Source organism: Hemitrygon akajei, chromosome 17 (genome assembly GCF_048418815.1).
Source record: "Hemitrygon akajei chromosome 17, sHemAka1.3, whole genome shotgun sequence".
NCBI lineage: Eukaryota > Metazoa > Chordata > Chondrichthyes > Myliobatiformes > Dasyatidae > Hemitrygon > Hemitrygon akajei.
Genome location: NC_133140.1, coordinates 72141614 through 72157122, shown reverse-complemented (window position 1 = coordinate 72157122; position 15509 = coordinate 72141614). Strand labels below are relative to the sequence as shown.

General features: G+C 46.3%; 1 protein-coding gene across 2 annotated transcripts in view; it reads left to right on the top strand.

Annotated features, from left to right (window-relative positions):
* The window catches only part of gse1b (Gse1 coiled-coil protein b), a 717669-nt gene that overhangs the window by 225371 nt on the left and 476789 nt on the right, over nt 1-15509 (top strand). The gene's annotated exons all lie outside the window — the stretch shown is intronic.

Below are 15509 nucleotides of genomic sequence, written 5' to 3'. Positions count from 1 at the left end.
GTGCCAGCTTTCTCTCACGTGAAAGTTTCATGGATGTATGCATATTCTCCTTGGGTTTGTAGGTGGGAGGCGTAAAAGATGAGTTATTGCCAGTGAATGGGCCACACGTTCAAGTGTAAACTGAAGAATGCGTTTATCACCTTTAGAGCTTTATAACACAATAACAGGCAATTCTGGCTGGCCAAAGACTCCCATGTGACCAATTAACCTTCTAACCCATACATCGCTGGAATGTGTGGGGAATCTGCAGCCCACGTGGTCACAGGGAGCACTTACAGTCGCGGGGATCGAACCCAGGTCGCTTGTGCTGTGCTGGCATTATGCTAACCGTACGCTCTCATGTCCCCCTCAAAATCTCTGCCCACGGTGTCGTGCAGCTGGAAGCTGGCAGAGTTGGGCAAGCTTGGTAGACAGAATGTGGGCAATAGATGAGAGTGCAGAGTGTCGTTGAATAAATAGCAAGAGTAATTTCCGGGATTATACTGCAATCTACTTTTGACACGTATAAGTGCAGTAATGGCTAATCTATTCCAAGTGAACGGTAGCAGCCTTTAATGATAAGTGGGCATGTTGCAGATGCAGTGACATACTTTGTATGGAGAAGCCTTCAGATGGAAGAGGCTGGGTTTCAATCAGGAGGGAGACCTGCTCACTACTGCCATGAGGTTGTGGCTTGAAGCAACACCAGCCCATTACGACACATGGCATTATAATTTCGCAGCATATTAATTTTGCAAATAAAAGTGGCTGGGGATCCTTATTATCCTGCTGTAAAGTGTAACAGGAAATGCAACGTGCAATTTAATTATGCTTAACCATGTTTCAAGGGGCTGGTTTGTTAACTCTGTTCACAATTAACCCATTTAGCTGCCCTGACTGGTGCTCCCATTACAGAGGCTTCTTTGTGATGTTATGTCATGCAAATGACATTCAAATCTAGATATTGGATCATACTATATCCTGACTGTGTTCTGTTCAAACCTGCTTTTGTACATTTGTGTTTCGTTGGGAATTTATGCTCTTTGTACGTCACAAAAGTAGGTAAATAATGTGTTTCACATTTAATTTGGATCAGCTTTGAAAGAGAATGGTATATCACACTGGGCACTATAGTTACTTTAGGATTGGTAATTTGTTCTGTGGGTTCTGAGGGCAGTGTGGGAACTACATAAGACATAGGAGCAAAATGGCCCACCAAGTCTGCTCTGCCATTCAATCTTGGCCGATTTATTTTCCCTCTCAACCCCGATGTCCTGCCTTCTCCCTGTAACCATAAGACCATAAGGTACAGGAACATGGAATCTACTCGAGTGTGATCCATTTTCCCTCTCAGCCCCAATCATCCCTCTCCTTGCCTTCTTCCCGTACCTCTTCGTGCCCTGACTAATGAAGAATCTATCAATCTCTGCCTTAAATACATCCGATGACTAGACACCTGTGGCAATGAATTCCACAGATTCACCACTCCCTGGCTAAAGAAATTCCTCTTTATCTCCGTTCTAAAAGGATGTCCCTCTCTCGAGGTGGGATCCTCTGGTCTTAGACTCTCCCACCATAGGAGGCATCCACTCTATCAAGGCTTTTCACCATTCGAAATGTTTCAGTGAGGTCACCCCTCATTCTTCTGAATTCCAGTGAGTAGAGGCACAGAGCCATCAGACACTCCTACATGACACCCTCAGTAATCAAGAGCCTATCACCCTCTGTTTTAAATATACCAGTGACTTGGCATCAGCTGTCTGTGGCAAAGACTTTCACAGATTCACCACCCTCTAGCTAAAGCAACTGCTCCTCATCTCTGTTAATTCTGAGGCTGTGCCCACTGGTCCTGCACTCCTCAGCTATTGGAAACGTCCTCTCCACGTCAACTCTATAGGCCTTTCAATATTCAGTAGGTTTCAATGAGATCCTTGTGGATTTCAGTTTTCACACTGCCAAAGCTAGGGATGGAGATGCCTGACAGGTTGAGCAGGTGGTATCTTGTGAGGTAATGTGCTCCAATCATCTTGTGGTTTCCGAATGCTTATTATAAATTTGTAATCATACAGAAAGAGACCATTGAATCCTTTGGATGCATGCTGGCTCCCGGGGAAGAAATCCAATTATCCCATTGTTACTCTCCTGATTTTCCTTATAACTTTATTCCATCTCACATTTGCCTATTAACTTACATTTATCTCTTACCTTCAGCAAGGAGTATTTACCATCACTAGTTAATCTAGGGCGGCATGGTAGTGAAGCGGTTAGCGCAACACTTTACAGTGGCAATTATAAGATCGGGGTTCAATGCCTGCCGCTCTCTGTAAGGAGTTAGTACGTTCTCTCCGTGACTGCGTGGGTTTCCGCGGGATGTTCCAGTTCCCTCCCACATTCCATGCGGCTTAGGGTTGGTGAGTTGTGGGCACGCGATGTTGGTGCCAGAGTGTGGCTCCGTATCTATGGTCTCGCAACATTTACTCGGCCTTGCGACGAACTGAGGCTGTGGCCTGCTTCAGCTGCGGTAATGCCTGGCTTCGTATCGCTTGTAAAACTATAGTTCTGAAGCTATTTGCACACTTCTGTGTTTTGCACGATTTGTTGTTTTCTGTATGTGTATCGGGTATTTGACAGTCTTTTTTTAATGGGTTCTTTTGAGGTCTCTTTGTTTAGTGGCTGCCTGTTAGGAGATGAATCTCAAGGTTGTATAATGTACGCATAGTTTGATAATAAATGTATTTTGAACTGTGAAACACTCGTGGGCTGCCCCCAGCACAACGCAGAGCATGTTGGTCATTGATGCAAACGATGCATGTGACAAATAAAGCTGACCCTTCTAATCTTCCTGCTGGCACATGATCAGGTTGTGGGAGGAAACCTTGTAGTCACGGGGAGAGCGTGCAAACTCCACAGAGGCAGTGCCGAAGATCAGTTTTGAACCCGGATGTCTGGATCTGTGAGGCGACAGTACCAGTTACTGCTGCAATGCCACCCAGTAAGCTCCTCCTTTTGAGGGGGAGGGTGCTGCATTCCCTCTGCCCATCCAATAACCCACTACTGCAATAAAACTCGCAGTAGAGTGTCATTGTTGGGAATCTCGTATCGGGCCCACCTTTTGAACCCAGCTAAATACACTGAGGTAGAGGATTTGAAGTGTTTTGCCGAGGCAACATTGGCGGTGTCTCTTCAGTACTTTGAGTTACCTGCTATAGGTATTTCTGCTTCCAAGTGGACTTTGTATTGGGTTGAGGTCTTGATCTTCAAGCATTCTTGTCCACAAAGGCCTTGCAGGTGCACGGAGAGTTAAATTTCACCATTCATCTCTGTCCTCCATAGGATATAGAGTCTTAGATCAGCAGAGCACAGAATCAGGCCCTGAAATATGGAAAATGGTCAGAGTTTTCCGGGGTCTCTTGATGGACATTTTACCTTTGGGATGTGTTTTAGCCAGTGGGCCTTGATTTTGTGGATGTTACACTTCTGGACCATTCTCTCCTTCTTGTCAGTGAATTGGACGTCAATTGTACTTAAGATTCAGAGTTACTTATCACATGTACATCAAAACACACAGTGAATGTGTCAACTGTGCTTAACAATTTAAGCAGGGAATTTATATTTGCCTATGATAAAGAGGAGGACAAGAAGCCATTGCAATCTTTACACCTGTATTTATAACAAAGAATAATGACTCAATTAGGAGTCCTCGTGCAAGTCTCCCAGAGGTTAATTTACAGGTTGAGTCTGTGGTGATGAAGGCAAATACAATGTTGGCATTTATTTCAAGGGGAATAGAATATAAAAGCAAGAGGATAATGCTGAGCCTTTATAAGGTCCTAGTCAGTCCGCACTTGGAGTATTGTCAACAGTTTTGGGCCCCATATCTCAGAAAGGATGTGTTGTTATTGGACAGAATTCAGAGGAGATTCATGAGGATGATTTTGGGGATGAAGGGGTTAACATATGAGGAGTGTTTGGCAGCTTTGGGCTTGTACTCACTGGTATTTAGAAGAATTGGGGGGAGGGGTGGGCAGGGAATCTCATTAAAACCTACCAAATGTTGAAAGGGCAAACATGAGGAAACCTGCAGATGCTGGAAATTCAAACAACACACACAGAATGCTGGTGGAACACAGCAGGCCAGGCAGCATCTATAAGGAGAAGCACTGTCGACGTTTCGGGCCGAGACCCTTCGTCAGGACTAACCGAAAGGAAAGGTAGTAAGAGATTTGAAAGTAGTGGGGGGGAGGGGAAAATGCGAAATGATAGGAGAAGACCGGGCTAAGAGCTGGAAAGGTGATTGGCGAAAGTGATACAGAGCTGGAGAAGGGAAAGGATCATGGGACGGGAGGCCTCGGGAGAAAGAAAGGGGAGGGGAGCACCAGAGGGAGATGGAGAACAGGCAGGGTGATGGACAGAGAGCGAGAAAAAAACAAACAACTAAATATGTGAGGGATGTGGTAAGAAGGGGAGGAGGGGCATTAACGGAAGTTAGAGAAGTCAATGTTCATGCCATCAGGTTGGAGGCTACCCAGCCGGTATATAAGGTGTTGTTCCTCCAACCTGAGTGTGGATTCATCTTGACAGTAGAGGAGGCCATGGATAAACATATCAGAATGGGAATGGGACATGGAATTAAAATGTGTGGCCACTAGGAGATCCTGCTTTTTCTGACGGACCGAGCGTAGGTGTTTAGTGAAACGGTCTCCCAGTCTGCGTCGGGTCTCACCAATATATAAAATGCCACACCAGGAGCACTGGATGCAGTACACCACACCAGCCGACTCACAGGTGAAGTGTCGCCTCACCTGGAAGGACTGTCTGGGGCCCTGAATGGTGGTGAGGGAGGAAGTGTAAGGGCAGGTGTAGCACTTGTTCCGCTTACAAGGATAAGTGCTGGGAGGGAAATCGGTGGGAAGGGATGGGGGGGGGGCGAGTGGACAAGGGAGTCGTGTAGGGAGCAATCCCTGCAGAAAGCAGAAAGGGGGAGAGGGAAAGATGTGCTTGGTAGTGGGATCCCGTTGGAGGTGGCGGAAGTTACGGAGAATTATACGTTGGACCTGGAGGCTGGTGGGGTGGTAGGTGAGGACAAGGGGAACCCTGTCCTGAGTGGGGTGGCGGGCGGATGGGGTGAGGGCAGATGTGTGGGAAATGGGAGAGATGCGTTTGAGAGCAGAGTTGATGGTGGAAGAAGGGAATGCCCTTTGTTTAAAAAAGGAAGACATCTCCCTCGTCCTGGAATGAAAAGCCTCATCCTGAGAGCAGATGCGGCGGAGACGGAGGAATTGTGAGAAGGGGATAGCACTTTTGCAAGAGACAGCGTGGGAAGAGGAATAGTCCACGTAGCTGTGAGAGTCTGTAGGCTTATAGTAGATATCAGTAGACAAGCCGTCTCCAGAGATGGAGACAGAAAGATCAAGAAAGGGGAGGGAGGTGTCGGAAATGGACCAGGTAAACTTCAGGGCAGGGTGAAAGTTGCAGGCAAAGTTAATGAAGTCAACGTGCTCAGCATGCATGCAAGAGGCAGCGCCAATGCAGTCGTCAATGTAGCAAAGGAAAAGAGGGGGACGGATACCCGTATAGACTTGGAACATGGACTGTTCCACAAAGCCAACAAAAAGGCAGGCATAACTGGGACTAGATAGGGTGGATGTGAAGAGGATGTTTCCACAGTGGGGGTATTCAGCACTAGAGGGCGCAGCCTCAAAATTGAGGGATGACTTTTTAGAACAGAGTTAAAGTCTGTCCCGAGCCTTATAGGCTCATCGGGCCGGTGCTTATGCCGGTGTCCGTGGCGTGAAGTGACTGAGAGTACGAGACTCCCCCCCCCCCCCCCCGGATAGGACGCTAGTCTATCGCGAGGTTAACCCCCAGCATTTTGCTGGTACCCCTTTTCAGTTGGGTGGACTGGAGCAATGTGTGGTTAAGTGCCTTGCTCAGGGTCACAACACACTGCCTCGATGGGGCTCGAACTCACGACCTTCAGGTTGCTAGTCCAACACCTTAACCACCTGGCCACGCACCACACTTTTAGAACAGAGGTAAGGAGGAATTTTTTTTGTGTGAGAGAATAGTGAATCTGTGAAATGTTCTGCCACAGATGGCAGTGAAGGCCAAGTCCGTGGGTATATTTGAGGCAGAAGTTGATTGCATCAAAGGATATGGCAAAAAGGTAGGTGTATGGGGTTGAGTGGGATCCAGGATCAGCCATGATGGAATGATGGAGCAGACTCGATGGGCTGAATGGCCTAATTCTGCTCCTATGTCTTATGGTCTTATTTGACCTGGAGAATAGATGGAATCCTTCTGATCCCCTGCTCTCTTTTAAGATGTTTTCAATAACCATAGCAAAGCACTTGCAATCAACGAAAAATCCTATTGACCTCTAGAAATATATGCCAATTGGAGAAATTAGAATAATCTATGTCTTTATTAGTGAAAATAACGTAATGGAGCATATTGCTTCTCAGACACAGTGATAGGAAAAGCACTGAGTCTCAATGTCCCAGGCTGAATGATGACTTGTGCTCAAGGTGCTTTGTATTGTTTGTGTTGTCACATAGGGTGTAGTGGTGGGTGTGTGAAGATTTGGAAGTTTCATTCTGCTACAACTGGGGAAACACCCAGCAGTAAAACTAAATTATAGGTTTCGCCCTCGCAGGTGGTTTAAAGATTAGCTTTATTTGTCACATGTATGTCGAAACATTTGAAGCAGGCAGTGCAATGCACCATTTTGTGTCAGTGAATAGCGGAGTCCGCGAATATGCTGGGGTAGCGCACAAGTGTCGTCGTGCTCTCAGTGTCAGTGTAACATGCCCACAACTTCATAACTCTAGTCCTAGCTGTATGGTTTTGGAATGTGGGAGGAAACCGGAGCAACTGGAGGAAACCCACACCATCACAGGGAGAATGTACAAGCTTCTTACAGACGGTGGTGGGAAATGTTACTTGTGCTGCGATGGCGTCACAGTAACCACTACGCTACCACATGTAGCAGTTATTGCAGTGCTAGTATTCTCCCCACAGTCCCATCAACTCCTACCAGACTTAACCGTGCACCTTCACTTGCAGCAGTCTCAGTCAGCAATTGAGTTACTAACCCTCACATCCTTGGAATATACGAGGAATCTGGAAGAAAGGGAGAACTCTACATGGGCAGCCCCTGAGGTCAGATCACTGGAGCGTTGAGGCAGTACAACAGAGTAGCAGTGAGAGCATCCTGACTGGTTGCTTCATTTGCTGGTGTGTTTGTCCAGCACACAGGGTACAGGAGGCTGCAGAGGGTGATGGCCGTGCCCGGCTCCATCACGGGCATAACTCTTACACTACACCCAGCGGCGGGAATTGAACACCGACTGGTGATTGCCGGCGTTGTAAAGCGGTGTGCTGACCACTATGCGGCCGTGTTTTGTGTCTGGTGTGCAACTTTATGTTGAGGCAGCATTGATGGAGGTATCATCCAGCGTCAACCAAGGTGGTAAACCAGAGTCGCTTGAGAATGGCAGTAGAACAGTCCGTGTGTTTCAATGTGGAATCAGGTTTATATTGCCCACTTTCCACGGTGCCTAGAATTATGTCTCTGAAGGGGAATTGAGGGTTGGAGTTAGTAGAGGAGATGGGACTGAGGTAAAAGATGGGGGTAGCCTTGGTAGCATAGTGGTTACTGCAATCCGATTGCAGTTCAGGGGGGGGTTCTGAGTACAGAGTTCGTTTTCGGCAGTGGCAGTGAGGAGTTTTTATGTTCTTCCCGTGCCTGTCTGTGTTTCCCCTGGGTGCTCCAGTTCCCTCCCACAGTCCAAGGTTGTACAGGTTAGTAGGTCAGTCAGTCATTGTAAACTGCCCTGTGATTAGGTTGGGGTGAGATAGGTGGGCTGCTGGGCGGTGAGGTTTAATGGGCCGGAAGGGCCTGTTCCATGCCTGGCCTCTAAATAAATAAATGCAGGATGAGCCATTATCTGCTTGAATGGTGGAGAAGGCAGGAGGGACCAAACAGAACAAGGGAGAGGACTCACCGTATGAATGATGGCCCATTAACGGAAGTCTTCCCGAGTCTGAACTATAACAGCATTACAGCATGCTCTAAATAAAGCTGTATTGACAGATGTGTTCCAATCCTTACTGGCTAGGAGCATCATATTTCCTCGCCAGCAGGGTATTTTGGAGCGTTTATAATTAGACAGTGATAAAGGAGGTATCTGTGCGTTGGTGGTTTTCCTGTACGGGCACCGACATGCGCCAGAGTCATATCGCTATCATCAACCAGTGCTGTAAGGAGGGAGTTGTCTCGGTGGGCTACGGTCTTGAATCTTTGAGAGCTGTGGGATTCAAGTGTCTCTCGAGAGACTCTGGAGTGACGCACCAGTGCCTCACTCTGGGGTTTGCTTCAGTGTCAGAGGTGCTCTTTGTGCACAAATTTGGTTTACTCACTATTTCTGAAGTGTGGAAAATGTGGCAGCATCACAAACAGCAATCTGCTAATGGCCAGACTTAAAAGTGACATCGAATGAGGGGTAAAAGTCGACGAACAAGAGCCGTTTTCCCTGAAATGATGGGAAGGGGTCTTTTACGTTCAGTTGAGTGCACTGCCTGGGGCCTCCATTAATGTTCCAGTTTGTGTCTCAGCACTGTACCAAACTCTCAGCCTAGGTTTTGTGGTCAAGTCTGTAAGGGGAACTTGAACCCACAACTTCCGAGCACAAAGGCAGGAGCTGTGTCACTGAGGCTATCATACATGGTTCACACTTTCTTTGTTACAGCTAATCTCCTTCAGCAGCTTTCCCTTCACATTTGTAAGCCTCTCCCTCCTGAGCAGACCATTCTTCTTCCAGCACTCAGATACAGAGAAGCAGTGTTCATCAGAGCTGAGGCCAGTGAGTGTTGTTCTGTTCAAAGCCTCCTCTTCACAAGATGTAGCAGAAATGAAAACTTGAAGAGCTTGTTCCATCTGATTTACCTACTCGGCTGTTCCAAGCTGTATTTTTTTTCTGACTTGCTTAGCTGAGTAGGTCACGACTTCATGAAGGCAACATCTACCCCCACCATCTGGGCTACGTGATCTTCTTTCACCTACAATTGGGAAAAAGGTACGGAAGCCTGAAGTTCCACATCACCGGGCTCAAGAACACCTCCTTCACTTCATTTGGTTGTTGAACCTACCTGCACAACCCTAATCAGGATCTCTGTATAGCAACACTTGAGCACTTTACAGTCCAGTGGGCTTTCCTTTTGGTTCTAATTGTGTGCTTTCTTGTAAAGTATTGTAAAATTTATGTTATAATTCAGGGGTTCCCAACCTGGGGTCATGGACCCCTTGGTTAATGGTTGGGGTACCTGGCATAAAAAAGTTTAGGAACATCTGTTCTAGTAGTTTCTCTTGTGAGTGTTGTATATCTAATGCTATGTACAAGCAAGATTACCATAGCATCTGTGCATACAACAATAAATTCAACCTTGACTTTGACTAGGACAGGCATTGGGGAAGTAACTCTGCACAAATACGTCCCCATTTAGAGCTATAGGGTCATACAACACAGAAACGGGCTCTTCTGTCCACAAAATCTTGTTGACCATTGACTATCCATCTACACCAATTCCATTTCCGATGTAGATCTCGTTTGGTCTAGAGCATTCATTGCATTGGCAGTTGAAGTGCTAATTTAGATACTTCTTGAACGTTGCCACCTGCCTTCACCACCTCTTTAGACAGTGCCACCCAGATACCAGCCACCCACTGAGCGAAAGACTTCTTTCTTAGGTGCCCTCAGAATCCATTATCCTAAATCTATGCCCCCTAGTTTTAAAGCTGTCTACTGTGGGAAAGAGAGTAGCAGGGTGGAGATGTGTCTCTACCAAGGCAGATGTAAGACGTCCCCTCTCTCCGCTAGCCTGCAGTTCACCCTTGGGCAAGGTGTAGCACCTGCTTAGCCCCCCTCCACCCCTGATCCGGGTCACATGAACCCATAGGCTTTGGTGGTGGATGGTCGTATGAGTAGCCGGTGCACATCACAAGTCCTGGTAATGCGACCACTGACGCCAGGCTGACAATCTCTGAAGAGATTGATTAATAGCTGGGGTTACCTGTCTTGTATGGACACTGCCCAGAAGAAGGCAGTGACAAACTACTTCTGTAGAAAAATTTGCCAAGAACATTCGTGGTCATGGAAAAAACATGGTTGCTTTTGTCATTCGACATGATGCATACGCGGTGCGGAGAAGCAGTGTTTAGTCAGAGCCTCTTCCCCACCCACTGCCAGTCTCTGCCTTGGAGGCTGGCAAGAGCTCGTCCCATTCATCTTACCTGCTCTGCTGTTCCAGCTGTGTTTAATGCCATCTGTCTGGCCTGGTTCATCTTCCTTCTTCACATCCTATGCCATCCTTAACTTCTCATATCACAAGGAGCTGGAAAGGGTACAGAAAAGGTTCATGTGGATGTTATGGGGACTTGAGGGCCTCCATTGCAAGGAGAGACTAGGAGGTTGAGGAGTGACTTCAAAGAGGTTTATAAAATCACAAGGGGCATATATAGGGTGAATGATCACAGTTTTTAAACCCAGGATAGGGGAGTTTAAAATTATAGGGCATTGGTCACAGTCAGAGAATTAGAGAGTTAGACAGCATGGAATCAAGCTCTTTGGTCCAATGTCTCCATGCCAACCAAGATGCCTTCCCAAGCTAGCTTCATGAGGGGAAAGCTTTAAAAGGGAACTGAGGGGCAGCTTTTCACAGGGAGAGTTTTGGGTATATGGAACTGCCAGAGGAAGCTGTAGAGGTGGATACAGTTACAACATTTAGAAGACATTTGGACAGTTTATGAATGGAAAGGTTTGAAGGGATAGGGGGCAAACAGAGGGGAATGGGACTAGCATGGACAAGTTGGTCAGAAGGGCCTCTTTCCTTCCTCTGTGATTCTAAAAGCTGTCTAGGACTGGGTCACCTCCTCTCTTCTTCAGATGTCCCAGTGGGATTACAGGTTGAATAGGTTTAAATCTGCACCTGTTTGATTTGAGGGATTGATAGAGCCTTTGTCACATGGTGTCACCTGTGTCTGAGTGGGCAGTGCACTCACTGAATCAGAACCCATGGCAATACCAAGGTTATGCTGCCCTATTGGCAGAGCTGAATTTTGAATGCGAGGCTAAACGAAGGCTCTGCCAGATCTCCCAAAGTGTGAGTGTATGTTATTTTAAATGAGCAGGGAGGTTTTCCCTGGTGTCTTGGCCAGTAATTATCATCATTGCAACACAAAAAGAAACGGATTATCTCTTACTCCTGATAGTACACTTCAGATGCTGCTTTGGGACACCTTGAGGGTCTTATGATTGTATTATATGAACATTAGGCTTTCTTTTGCTGCTATCGTATAAATGAGGCAGTGGTAGGTCTGTGAACCATGTTTCATGAGAAGGTGCTTTCCACAGTACAAGGGGCACAACAGCTGCAGTTGCCACTGTGAAACTAACCGGCTGGCACGTATTCACCTCTCCACATAGAAGCGTAGATTCAGATTCATAATTATTGATCAAGGGTACATCAAAACATAAGGGAGCGCTGGGGGCAGTCCATAAATGTCACCTCACTTTCTAGAACCAAGAGCATGCCCACAATATTCAGCAGAAAAGCACAAACACTAACAGCAGCAAAACAAGCCCCTTTCCTCCCCACCAGCCACCCAACCACTCACACAAACCAGACAGTCCTCCCGCCCCAAGACACATGTCCCTGGGTGTCCCCCCCAGACACACACAGACTCAGACTTCCGGCCATTGAACCTTGACCTCTGGATTCGCCAAGTTTGGTATTCAACTTTTGAGCTTCGATCCTTATTATCGATCCCAGGACTCACCGATGACAGGATCTATATAACTCAAGGCCTTGAACACTGGATTTGCAAATCTAGAGTGGTCACTGGCCCTAGTGCCTCCAGCTTGCTCAGGCCTCTGATCCCAGGACTCACTGACCTGGGGAGGACAAGGAGAGGTGGTCATCAGCCCTCGTCCTCACTGGTCTTTCCCTACTGTGCTTGTCAACCTGACATCCGTCCACGAGGTCGCTGGCCCTTGACCACAGAGCCTGATCTCTAACTTCCCAACATTCCTGACCCTAAACCCTAGCATGACCCTGAACTCTCCTCTCTGTCCCCAAAGCCAGCCCATCAAACCTAAAAAGAAATAGAGAAATGCAGCCTGCAAATAGGCCCTTCAGCCCACCTAGGCCTCACCCACTATCAGTCACCTCTTTACACTCACCACATTTTATCCATCCATATTGTCATAGAAACAGTACAGCACAATGCAGTCCTTTTGGCCCACGATCTTGTGCTGACCTTTTAATCTCCTCCAAGATCAATCAGATCATTACTTGGACCATTCATGATGGCGGAGGGGAAGAGGCTGTTCCTAAAATGTTGAGTGTGCTCAGGCTTCTGTATCTCCTCCCTGATGGTAGTAATGAGAAGAGGTTATGTCCCAGATGGTGAAGGTCTTTAATGATGGATGCCGCCTTGCCTTTTGAAGATGCCCGTGATGGTGGGGAGGCAAGTGCTCATAATGGAGCAGGCTGAGTTTACAACTCTCTGCAGTTTCTTTTGATCCTGTGCTTTGAAGCCTCTAGACCAGACGGTGATGCAGCCAGTTAGAATGCTCTCCGTGGTACATCTGTAGAAATTTGCTCGGGCCTTTGGTGACATAACATCCAGGTGAAAGGTTTCGACCCGAATCGTCGACTGACCATTTCTCTCCATAGATGCTACCTGACTTGCTGAGCACCCCAGTGTAAGATGCCAGCGAGTGTGGTGCTCATCCAGCTATTCCTTTAAATGTTGGTAATATTTTCTGCATGCACCACCCTTTCAAGCAGTGAGTTCAGAACCCCCACCACGCAATCCCCCACAAACGTTCTGGTTATTAAAAAATTCCTCAACTCTCCTCTAATCTTCCTGTCTATTTACAGAAGTCCGTGTCCTCTAGTTACTGAGCCCTCTGCCAAGAAAAATGGGGCCATCTCTTTGGCAGTCCAGATGAATGGTCTCAACCTAAATATCCAGCGTCTAGCTCCCTTGGTAGATGCTGCCTGACCAGCTGAGTTCCTCCAACATTTTGTGCATTGCCCCAGCTTCCAGAAACTGAAGTCTGTTGTGTCCCCTTGAAGTTTTTCCTGTCCAGTTATATCCCTCATGCAAATGTCACCGAGCTCTCCTTTGTTCCAAAGTCAACAACCCAAGTACCCTCATAACTGTGCAACTGTCCAACTCTGGCAACACTCTTGTAAACCTGTTAAAACCGCACCACTTCCAAAAGTATTTAGCAGGTACTGATCTTGTTTAAAACTGTAGTCACTTGTGCAATAGTAAACCCAAGTAAGAACCCTGCGTGCATCAGCCAGCTCTCTTGGTTTTGGCACACCAGACTGATGAAGGGGAAAGTTAATACAGATCCTTCTCCTTCACTCTGGAGGCCATTCTATTGAAACAGAGAGCAGCAAAAACAACAACAAGGTTAGAGAATACAGGAACTTCACCGGGGTCAATCCAGAACCAAGTGTGAAAGGGGATGATAACGTTTTGCATCAAATGTTCTGCCAAAAATTTTTATTCTGATAGGCCAACATGAAAAACAAAAGATTATTTGAAGATTAGGACTTCAAATCTGCTCCAAAAAACAAGTCCGTAAGCATTTCTATATCATTCTGAGACACAGGCCTTCTTTAGGACACTGGAGAAAATGTCTCCACAAAGTCCTTCAGATTCATGAGAAGGGTAAGCAAATGTACAGCAGTGTCCTCTCACAGGCTGCCAACCCCCAGTGCTGAGGTCCTGATTACACTTACTGGTTTGTGTTGGGCGGGTTATATCATTTTCATGTCATGCAGCTGACTTCCAAAGTACTTTATTCCAGGAGCAAAAAATTTGAATGGTGCTGAGACCCTAAAGTCCACAACTGAGGATAAAACGTAATGGAAATTATGGAAGGTGCATACTACTTTCCGATTTAACTCTATACTTGCCCCATGATACGTAGGGCCTGTCCCCGTCATGGCAAAATCTTCAAGTCATATGTTGTCATCATTGTCACCAGAGTTGGGGTGGAAGCAAGTCATCCTTTGATCCAAGTAATCATCTGTGGGTGGAAACAAAGTGGCTGATCAGTCTCAAGATAATCACCACATCATCTTTTGAGCGTGGGAGTTGTAACGTGAACATAATCACCAGAGAGACACCAGTGGAATCAGAAGTGTTTTTATTCACCAAAAGTAAGTGGCAGACATCATATTGAGACACCCTTGGAGGAAGAGGCCTCATGACCCAATATTAGATGACATTTTTATATGCTGAAGTTTAAAGGTAACAGCAGGACAATTCTATAGTTACAATATATCTACAATGCTTCCTTTGAATTACATATAGTTTTCACACATCTCCTTCTCTGTACCTACCCTCCAGACACCCAGAATGAATGTTAATCAGCATTGTCTGGTTTGCAATCTACTCCAGTCAGCAGCTCCAGGAAAACTATTGTCAGGGCTGCATTTTCAATTCAATCTACAATCCATGTTCACTTCTGAAGATTGGTTACTGCTGAAATTAATATTTGCTAGTTACCCTAACTCCAGAATACGCCCTAATATTGGGCAGGGAAGTTTAAACGACTCCTCTGAAAGACAATGCCTATAAAAATGCAGTGCTCCTTCAGGGCTATGTTGGCGTGACAGACCAGATTATTGTTTTATCGTCTGGACTGAGACCTGAGCCCGTGACCTTCTGGTTCGGAAATAAGAGTGTCACCAGATGAATCATAGTAGACACAGCACTTGGTTTTGTGGTTGTTGGAGGAGTGAGTAAGGCCTGATGACTTCCTGTGTAAAGGGTTGCCAATTTCAGTACTGCTAAGATCCAAAAACTCATCACAATAGCAATCCAGCGCAAACAATTAGGAAGGCTCACAATATCGTTGCCTTTTATTGTGAGAGGTCATAAGGATCATGGTAAAGACAATTTACTGCATAGGCCATGGTGAGACCACACTTAGAATGGGCTGGGTCTAGTATCCCCTTCTACAATAGGGGAGTGCAAAATGATTGACCCAATTGATTCCTGGAAAGAGGGAATTATCCTTTGAAAAGAGATTAAATTTGCTTTATTTGTCACATGTACATCAAAACATCAAAGTTCAAAGTATGTTTATTATCAAAGTATGTATACTTTATACAATCTTGAGGTTCGTCTCCTTACAGACAACCACAAAACAATGAAAAAAGAAAATCGGAATGCATCGTTCGCATCAAATTGGCGAGGATTGTGCTGGATAGCCTGTACGTGTCACTACGCTTCCAGCACCTACATAGCTTGCCCACAATGAACTAACCCTGACCTTGCTTCTTTGGAATGTATTAGAAAACTGGAGCACCCAAAGAAAACGCACAACGTCTTGGGGAGAACGTACAAACTACTTGCAGGCAGTGGTGAGAATTGAACCCTGATTGCTGGCTGACGCTGCAAAGCGATGGGCTAACCGCCCTACTACCATGACACCGCATCCTCT